Here is a 9,834-nt window from a genome sequence, read left to right on the forward strand (position 1 = left end):
ACGTCAATGTAAGGGTGGGGTCATAGGATAGCGCAAGGGTTAATCATTAGGGGGTGGTATATGGGAGCAAAAATGAACTTTCTTCCCACATTTCTTTGCTTACTTATAGTTTGCACAATTCACCTTTTTGATTTGCTGTCTGCCCGTTTATGACGGGCAGCCAGGTAATTTGTAATATGCTTATGGCATAGAGCTGGTTCCACGGGCAGCAGATGTATTAGCACAGACAGGTGTAAAACACAGCCAGTCCACAGAGCTTTAGCGGGGTTGGGCAGGCAGGGGTCCGACATGGGCATCACGATATCCTGGACCAGGCTTTAGCTGTAGTTCAGGCCTGGGTAGGGGTAGGCGGCAGGTAGACAGTCAGGTCAGGAGCAGGAGCAAGATCAGGAACACGAGAAGACAGACCAGTAGATAACGCTCGGTATGCAGGCAGAGTGGCACAAAGAATACTTCACACTGAGCGAGGCTCTGTGCGCTGCTAAAGTCTGATGCGGGTGATTGACAGTGAGAGTAATATGACCGGCATCCGCATCACAAGACACTGTCTGGGCCTTCCCGGGCTTTACCTGTTTTTGATCTCATTTGTGAATAATGAAATTCCTTCTAAGGCTGACTTAGACAGAGTCAATCCAGCTCAGAGTGGGGGCCGGGGTAATGAATGGCGACTCCCATTTCAGAGAAGAAAAACTCTGCAGTTGGTAAAGTGTGGGGTTAATGAGATAGGGTGGGGAGAGTAACGTGGGGAAGAGGGAATAAATAGATACAATTTGTAAAATAATTTTCCAGTCAGATACACTTTTAAAAATTAAAACATTTATCCATGAAAAATTGCATTTCTTTTATCCTGCATCAACCTTATCTTGGCCTAGGGAGCATGAAAATGGGTGAAAAATGACCCAGTTAATAATGACACATGCACACAAAAGCAAGTTTAGAAGGCATGTAAGTTGAATTTTTAATTTAACTCATTTAGCCCTAGAGCTTTCACTCCAACACAACAGCTTAACCCTTTACTTTCCTGCTCATCCAAACAGTAGCACATTTAGAATGCATATTATTAAAAACCGAAATTGTATGAATTACTACCCCAAGTTGATTAACAGCAGGAAAAAAACATCATTTTTATTGAGTTGATTTAATTTTTTTGATCTGAAATGGTTTATTTCAAGCAATAAAATAAGAATAATGCACAAAAACAATACAATCATCAGTTATACATTCATACAATAACCTACCAAACTGAGGATAATTAGACATATAAATAAATATTGCTTGAAAGGGAGTGGAAGGAAGCGAACTTATACACTGACCAAAAATATAAACGCAACACTTTTGTTATTGCTCCCATTTTTTATGGTATGAACTCAAAGATGTGAAACATTTTCCACATACACAAAATAACCAGTTCTCTGAAATATTGTTCACAATTCTGTCTAAATCTGTGATAGTGAGCACTTCTCCTTTGCCAAGACAATCCATCCCACCTCGCAGGTGTGCCATATCAAGATGCTGATTAGACAGCATGATTATTGCACAGGTGTGCCTTAGACAAGAAAAGGCCACTCTGAAATCTTCAGTTTTGTTTTATTGAGGGGGCAGGGGACTCAGACAACCAGTCAGTATCTGTTGTGACCCCCATTTGCCTCATGAAGTGCGACACATCTCCTTCGCATAGAGTTGATCAGGTTGTCTATTGTGGCCTGTGGAATGTTGGTCCACTCTTCTTCAACGGCTGTGCGAAGTTGCTGGATATTGGCAGGAACTGGAACACGCTGTCGTATACGCCGATCCAGAGCATCCCAAACATGCTCAATGGGTGACATGTCCGGTGACTATGCTGGACATGCAAGAACTGGGATATGTCTATGAAGACTCTCATTCATTCAGGTTGGTTCCATTGTAGTAGGTTTAGGGGATGTCATCTGGACTTGGTTTTTAAAGTTAGAAGACGTTTCGCCTCTCATTCAAGAGGCTTTGTCAATTCTAAATTAGCTGGTCTAAGAGCTGGTATATATATGCGTTCATGGGGGAGGAGTCAGACCTGAAACTGGAGGTATTGTCCACTTAGCCTAAGTCCCTAGGCCACTTAGCCTAAGTAGCCTAAGGTATTGTCCACTTAGCCTAAGGCTTTAAAAACCAAGTCCAGATGACATCCCCTAAACCTACTGCAAAAGAACTGGGATGTTTTCAGCTTCCAAGGATTGTGAACAGATCCTTGCAACATGGGGCCGTGCATTATCATGCTGCAACATGAGGTGATGTTGTTGGATGTACGGCACAACAATGGGCCCCAGGATCTCGTCACGGTATCTCTGTGCATTCAAAATGCCATCAATGAAATGCACCTGTGTTCTTTGCCCATAACATATGCCTGCCCATACCATAACCCCACCACCACCATGGGCTACTCGATCCACAACATTATCATCAGAAAACCGCTCACCCACACGACGCCACACACGCTGTCTGCCATCTGCCCTGAACAGTGTAAAGCAGGATTCATCCGTGAAGAGAACACCTCTCCAACATGTCAGACGGCATCGCATGTGAGCATTTGCCCACTCAAGTCGGTTACGACGACGAACTGGAGTGAGGTCGAGACCTCGATGAGGGCGACGAGCATGCAGATGAGCTTCCCTGAGACGGTTTCTGACAGTTTGTGCAGAAATTCTGTGGTTATGCAAACCGATTGTTTCAGCAGCTGTCCGAGTGGCTGGTCTCAGATGATCGGCCTGGTGTGGTTACACGTGGTCTGCGGTTGTGAGGCCGGTTGGATGTGCTGCCAAATTCTCGGAAACGCCTTTGGAGACGCCTTATGGTGGAGAAATGGACATTCAATTCCCTAGCAACAGCTCTGGTGGACATTCCTGCTATCAGCATGCCAATTGCACGCTCCCTCAAAACTTGCGACATCTGTGGCATTGTGCTGTGTGATACAACTGAAGATTTTAGAGTGGCCTTTTCTTGTGGCCAGTCTAAGGCACACCTGTGCAATAATCATGATGTCTAATCAGCATCTTGATATGGCACACCTGCGAGGTGGGATGGATTGTCTTGGCAAAGGAGAAGTGCTCACTATCACAGATTTAGACAGATTTGTGAACAATATTTCAGAGAACTGGTTATTTTGTGTATGTGGAAAATGTTTCACATCTTTGAGTTCATACCATAAAAAATGGGAGCAATAACAAAAGTGTTGAGTTTATATTCGTGGTCAGTGTATAATCCCACCCCTGTTCTACTGTAACCATTTTATTACATGATTTATCATTATCCGGTTCATAGCTTTTATCAGACAGAATTAAGAATCCCGAAGTAATTTGGTCCCATATAAGAAAACATTTTAAATGGAATTTTTGTTCAGTACAAATGCCATTGACCAACAATCAAGCTTATAAATTACTATCACGTGATACATTTAAACAATGGGGCTCTAAAGGGATCCACTTAGTAGCAGATTTGTTCATAAATAAGACCTTCTCTACATTTGACCAATTAAAAAAAAAATATAATCTTGATAACAAAGACTTTTTCAAATATTTACAGATTCGCGACCTTATTAGGGCAATCTTTCCCACCTTTCCGAGTCAACCAGAAGAAAATGTTATGGATGAGATTTTACTCAATGACCCATTGAAAAAGGGCTCAATTCCTAAAAAAACATAATCTTTTTAACATTGAATGTACCGCTACATTGGATCATCTGAAAGAAGCCTGGAGTTTGGACTTGAAAACAACAATTACAGAAGAACAGTGGATAAAAGCTCAGCAACAAGTTCACTCCTCATCACTGTGCAGCAGACATGGTTTAATCCAGTTCAAAATCCTTCACAGACTTCACTTGTCCAGGAAAAAAATATCAAGAATGTTCTCAGGAGTGGACCCTTCATGTGAACGTTGTGGACACGCTTCTGCCTCACTGTCCCACACATTTTGGGACAGCAACAAAATCATTCCTTATTGGACAAAAACATTTGAAATATTGTCTCTAATATTTAAGGTTAATTTTGCATTGGACCCTATAACAGGATTATTTGGAGTGCCAACTACTGGAATTTGCTTAAACAGTAAACAAAAAAATGTCTTGAATTATGTTACCCTATTGGCTAGACGTCTAATCGCACTTAATTGGAAAAGCAAATTTCCCCCAACATATCTTCATTTGGTAAGAAACATAATGCAATACTTAAATTTAGAGAAGATTAAATTTTTATTGAAACAGCAAGAAAACCTTTTTTATAAAACATGGCAACCATTTATTGATTATTTCAACAGTATATAGACAAGTCAACCTCTATTTAAACACATAATAGTAAAATAGCTGTTTTTTTTCTTTTTTTTCTCTTATCTTTATCTTCTTGTGTTTTTTTGTTGCCCTTTTTTGTTGTTGTTTTGATATTGTACTGTCTGTATTTTTTGCTGAAAAAAAGAATAAAAAAAATAAAATAAAAAAAAGAATCCTGAAGTATCAATAAAGCACATGACAAAGATGAATTACTTAATTATTATGTAAAAATAACTATTCTAGAAATCAACAATGCAAATGCAGATCAGTTATTTAAAATATATGCAGATTATGTTACTTACCGTCTTCTGCTGATCAACAGCCGTTCTTCTAGGTTTAATCAGAGTTTATAGTTCTCCTTGCTGTTTTGTCTGCAGACATCAGATAAAGGTCCGTATCCTTCTGCAGCTGATATCAGCAGCGCTTAAAGTTGAGGTCAAGTTGTCTGCAGGTCAGAACTTTGCTAAAAATCAGGGTCACTTCAGACTTTTGGCGAAAGTGATGAATCCAGAGATCATATTTCTTGAAATTATTTGGCTTATTTGGTTCCTCTTGATTTGGAAGTTAAAAGGTTAACACCCACTGCTTTGTCCATATTTTGTCATTTATTGGCTCTGCCTTTTTTTTCCAAACATGTGCTTTTTTTCTGGATTTTCATGATGAAGAAAACTGTGGCGAAGTGTCATAATACTCGTAAAGAATAGGTATCCTTTTTCAAAGCTGACTCTGGAAAAGCTCCCATATGATTGTAAATGTCAAGGAACTGTTTGGTACTCCAGCCAGGGCATGGCTCAGCATTCTAGAAAAAAAGAATGGAGAAAAAAACTACAAACCAAAGTATTAGTTCATTTGACAATTAAGTGTTTATTTCTGCACAAAATAAAAGATCTATTTTACGGGAATTTGTTTACTCACTGACCAAAAAAGTAAAGGGAGATTTCAAGAGATTAGGAAGGCTGATGACCATAGAGGGCAGAAGACAGAAAACAGGATTAAAGAAATATTCATCCAATTTTTATGTCGTTTCATTAACACACCTCCAAGCGAAGCTGCTGGAAAAAAGCTGACTTCCCTGTTCAGAAAGGCTTACTGACTGCACATCCGCAGGACTTAATGTACAAGCCCCCTTGCCACCAACACAGACACACCAATATAATTTTATGCTCTCCATCAATTATGGACCAAAAAACCTTTGAATAAAGTAATGGTAGCTGAGCAATTGGGTAAAAGGAACAATAGAAGTCTAGTGTCACAAAGGTTTGAGTCTGGTTTCATTGAAGAACGGCTGGCGTCAATTCAATTACTGTAAAAGCAGTCAGTCTTATCAGTGGCCTTTAGTCTATCAGTGGGTATTATTCAAACAGAACTGGTTAACTGGGAGTGAATGGATTAATATGTGGAGGGTTGATAGTGGAAGTCAGCAGAGCCATGAAACCCAGATAGTCATGGAGATTAAATAATAACCAAGATAAGAGAAAGGCACTAAGGCATAAGCTTGTACAGTTCAAAGGCTGCTGCTGAGTAGCTGAAACCGAAGAATGATATGCATTTTCCCCATTTAGTAAACCACAGGAAACAAAGCATGTGCTGAGGCTGGTGGAGGGTTTCCATTTTTTATTGAGCATTAATTAAAGTGGTTGTCAATAATGAAATCTGTTGTATAGATCTTTAGAATGGAGTTATGAGAGGTCTAAGCTAGGGTCTCATTGTGCCACTCCTAAGCCCGGATAAACACAGAAGGTCAGGAAGCTCGTCTGACGTTAAATCATTACCAAACCCAACCTGCGAATCAGAACTATGATATCAATTCTGGGTCGGCCTAGTCCCAGGTTAACAATGACCGCCATCGGTGCTGTTCACCGACAGGATACCAGTGGAAATTGGACTACTGTTGGTCAAAGAAGGAAAGGAGGAAGGCACATTAAATAGGAAGAGAGAGAAGAGGAAAGTCAGAGTGTTGGAATGAGAGTAGGGACTTTGACTGTTGGAACTATGACCTTAAAAGGTAGAGTTAGTTGACATGATGCAGAGGAGGAAGGTAGATGTTGAGTGTGTCCAGGACCAGGTGGAAAGGTAGCAAAGCTAGAAGCTTAGAAGCAGGGTTCAAGTTGTTCTATCATGGTGGAGATTGGAAGACAAATGTAGTAGGAGTTATCTTAACAGAGGAGTTTGTTAGGAGTGTTGTGGAGGTAAAAAGAGTGTCAGAGTGAGGAGTGTGAAGATAGAAATGGAAGGTGTGATGCTTATTGTTGTGTTAGTGTGTAGGCCCCACAGGTATGACGTGAGCTGGAAGAGAAAGATAAATTCTGGTTGGACCTTGATGAAGTGATGATGAGCATCCATGGAAGTTAGAGAGTTGTTATTGGTGCAGACATTAATGGGCATGTTGGTGCAGGAAACAGAGGTGATGAGGAGGTGATAGGCAAGTTTGGTCTCATGGAAAGGAATGTAGAAATACCTCAAGGCACAGTTCTTTCCCCGTTTTTGTTCGCTCTGTACACGACCAACTTCCAACACAACACGGAGGCTTGCCACATCCAAAAATTCTCGGATGATACCTTCATTGTGGCCTGCATTAGGGAGGACAAGGAGGTGGGGTACAGGCAGCTGGTGCAGGATTTTGTTTTTTGGTCCAAGCAGAACCAGCTCCAGCTGTACATCAGGAAAACCAAGGAACTCATTCTGGACTTCAGAAGACAACCCCCTCTCTCCCAGCCAATATGCATAGACGGTGACCTGATGGAGACAGTCACGTCTTATAAATACCTGGGAGTGGTGCTGGACAAGAAACTGGACTGGAACGAGAACACCAGCCAGCTTAGCAAAAAATGTCAATCCCGGATGTACTTCCTGCGAAGGCTGGCCTCTTTTAACGTCTCCACCAAGCTTCTCAGTATGTTTTATCAAACAGTGATTGAAAGTGCTCTGCTGTACGCTGTGGTGTGCTGGTGTGGCACAAGCAAGAGAAACCTGACCAGACTAAACAAGATCATCAGGAGGCTAGCTCTATTGTGGGACTGAAGCTGGCCACAGTGGAGGAGGTGGCTGAACAACGAACACTGTCCAGACTTCAGGCAATTATGGACAATGTTACACACCCGCTGCATGAGGCCTTCAGTGAAAGGAAGAGCAGCTTCAGCAGCAAACTTTTATCACAACGCTGCACCACGGACAGACTTAGAAAGTCCTTTGTCCCACGAGCCATCAGACTGCACAACACTCTGTGTTGAGAGCTTTTACTCTTGCTTCTGATTTTGATTAAGCTGAATTTCTGGGAAACTTGACATGTTTTTAGGAATTGTTCATACTTGCTTTTATTCCTTTTATCCTTTTATATTTTTATCTATTTATTGTGTTTTTATCTGTTTTAGGAATGATTTTGCTTTTAAGTATGGGCAGCTGGCCACTTAAAATTTCCTTCGGGATTATTAAAGTCTATCTATCTATATCTATCTAGAAGGACAGATGGTGGTTGATTTAGCAAAAAAGATTGAAATGTCATTGGTAAATATGCTCTTTGAGAAGAGGCAGGAACATGAGAGTGGAGGTAACACACATATAGACTACATCTTGTGTAAACGGTGTAATCTGAAAATCAGTGACTGCAAAGTTATGGTAGGTGAGAGTGTTTCCAGACAGCATAGGAGGGTGGTGTGTAGGATGACTCTGGTGATGAAGAAGATAAAGAAAGGAAGGGCAAAGGCAGAGGAGAGGACAAACTGGTGGAAGCTGAAAAAGGAAGAATGATGCATGACTTTTAAGAAGCAGTTGAAACAGGCTCCGGGTGGTCAGGAGGTACTCCCAGGTGACTGGATAATATAGAAAATGTTTGTTTTTAGACCTTATTCTTTATTATATTGCAGTTTTATCTTTAGTGTAAAGTGAACTCATTTTGAACTCTTTTAGGACTTATTCTCCAGTGACCTTCATTTATGCTTTATAGTTGCAGCAGCAACTAGGACTTCTTTGTGCAAATCTAGGAGTTTCCAGAGGAACAATAAATATGTCATGGACTACATCTCTACCATCTGGGTTGAAGGTTTTTCCCCTGGGAAAGTGTTCAGATTCGTGTTCTCATGTGGAGGATGAAGCTGACCTCTGATCTCGTGCCGGTGATGGAGTATTCGTTTGGCCGGTATGATTTATTTTGGACCAGATGAGGACTCTTTTGATCGTTGGATTGTGCGCACCTGTGAAATGCCGCCGCCCCCCCGGAAAGGCGGAGCAGATCTGAAGTTGGCAATCTTCATCTATTGGCCGGTGGAAGCACGAGGGATACCGGCTGACGAATCAGAGTGTTCCGGGGCGGAGATTCGGCCGCCATGATGTTTCCAGGAGGAGTGTCAACACATGTTTAAAAGACTGTTTTGAACGGACTCTATTGTTCTCAAGACTACCTACAAGTAATTCGCATGTAACTTATGCGTCTGTAGGTCTTTTAACCTGAGAATCCAGATATCTGTAACAATGTCTTTAAATCTGTGTTAGAACTATTGTCAGGGCAATAAACTTTGTGTATTTTTAATCCGGCTGAATCCTTGTTTGCTTTACCACTCTTGACTACCGAACAAGCACGGATGGAAAGAACTGAAAAGCGGAAGATTTCTTTCCTACAATAACTACAGCTAATGTGATCTAGAACCATATATAATCCTCAAAGTGACACTTTATGCTTCAATCAGTTTCTCAAATTTGTTGGATTAACAAACAAGGAGAACAAATTGTTCTGTTCTGACCAGTTTTAACATAAATCTACGAAACAATGATGTCTTGCAACAGATGAATTCTTAAACTGCATGCATGAAAACTCTTTTTTCCTGCAATTACCAAACCTAAAAGAATCACTGAACTTTCAAACATTTTAATTAGCAATATCTTATTTATTTCCTTCTTCTTTCTCTTTTGGCTTTTCCCATCAGGGGTTGCCACAGCGAAACAACCTTTCCTTTGAGGATGAGTTGCATGGTTAACTTGGCAATGTTTAACACCGGATGCCCTTCCTGACGCAACCCTCTCAATTTATCTGGGGTTTGGACCGGCACAGAAGCAGAGAAGGGAAGAGGGAGCAGCCCAGATTCGAACCCTGGTTTCACGGATGGAAGGCGCCGCAAACCAGCGCGAGCTAAACCGGCTCCCGCATCTTATTTATTTCTCTTAAATTATGAAATAAAATCTGGAGAATTGTACACTGATATATCAGACTATTTTCCAATATTTCAAAGAACATATCTTGAAAAATGATCCAATATCATATCTTGAAAATACAATACCAAACACAAACTCAAATTTAAACAATTATTAAAGAACATTTCATTTAAGAACATCTATTGCAAAAAAGATCTCAACATAGCATGTCAGAGATTTTCACTATTACTTGATGCAGCCCTTGGGAGATGTTTTCTAATTGTTGCAAATTATTAAGACCCACCAGGAAATCTATGTAAATTGTTTTCTGATGGTCTTATACAAGAAGTATTTAAGTTTACCCTCTCCCTTATGACCAGTAATATACAGTACAGACCAAAAGTTTAGACACAACTCCTCAT

Source organism: Oryzias latipes, chromosome 4 (assembly GCF_053564925.1).
Source record: "Oryzias latipes strain Hd-rR chromosome 4, Olatipes_Hd-rR_3.1".
Classification (NCBI taxonomy): domain Eukaryota; kingdom Metazoa; phylum Chordata; class Actinopteri; order Beloniformes; family Adrianichthyidae; genus Oryzias; species Oryzias latipes.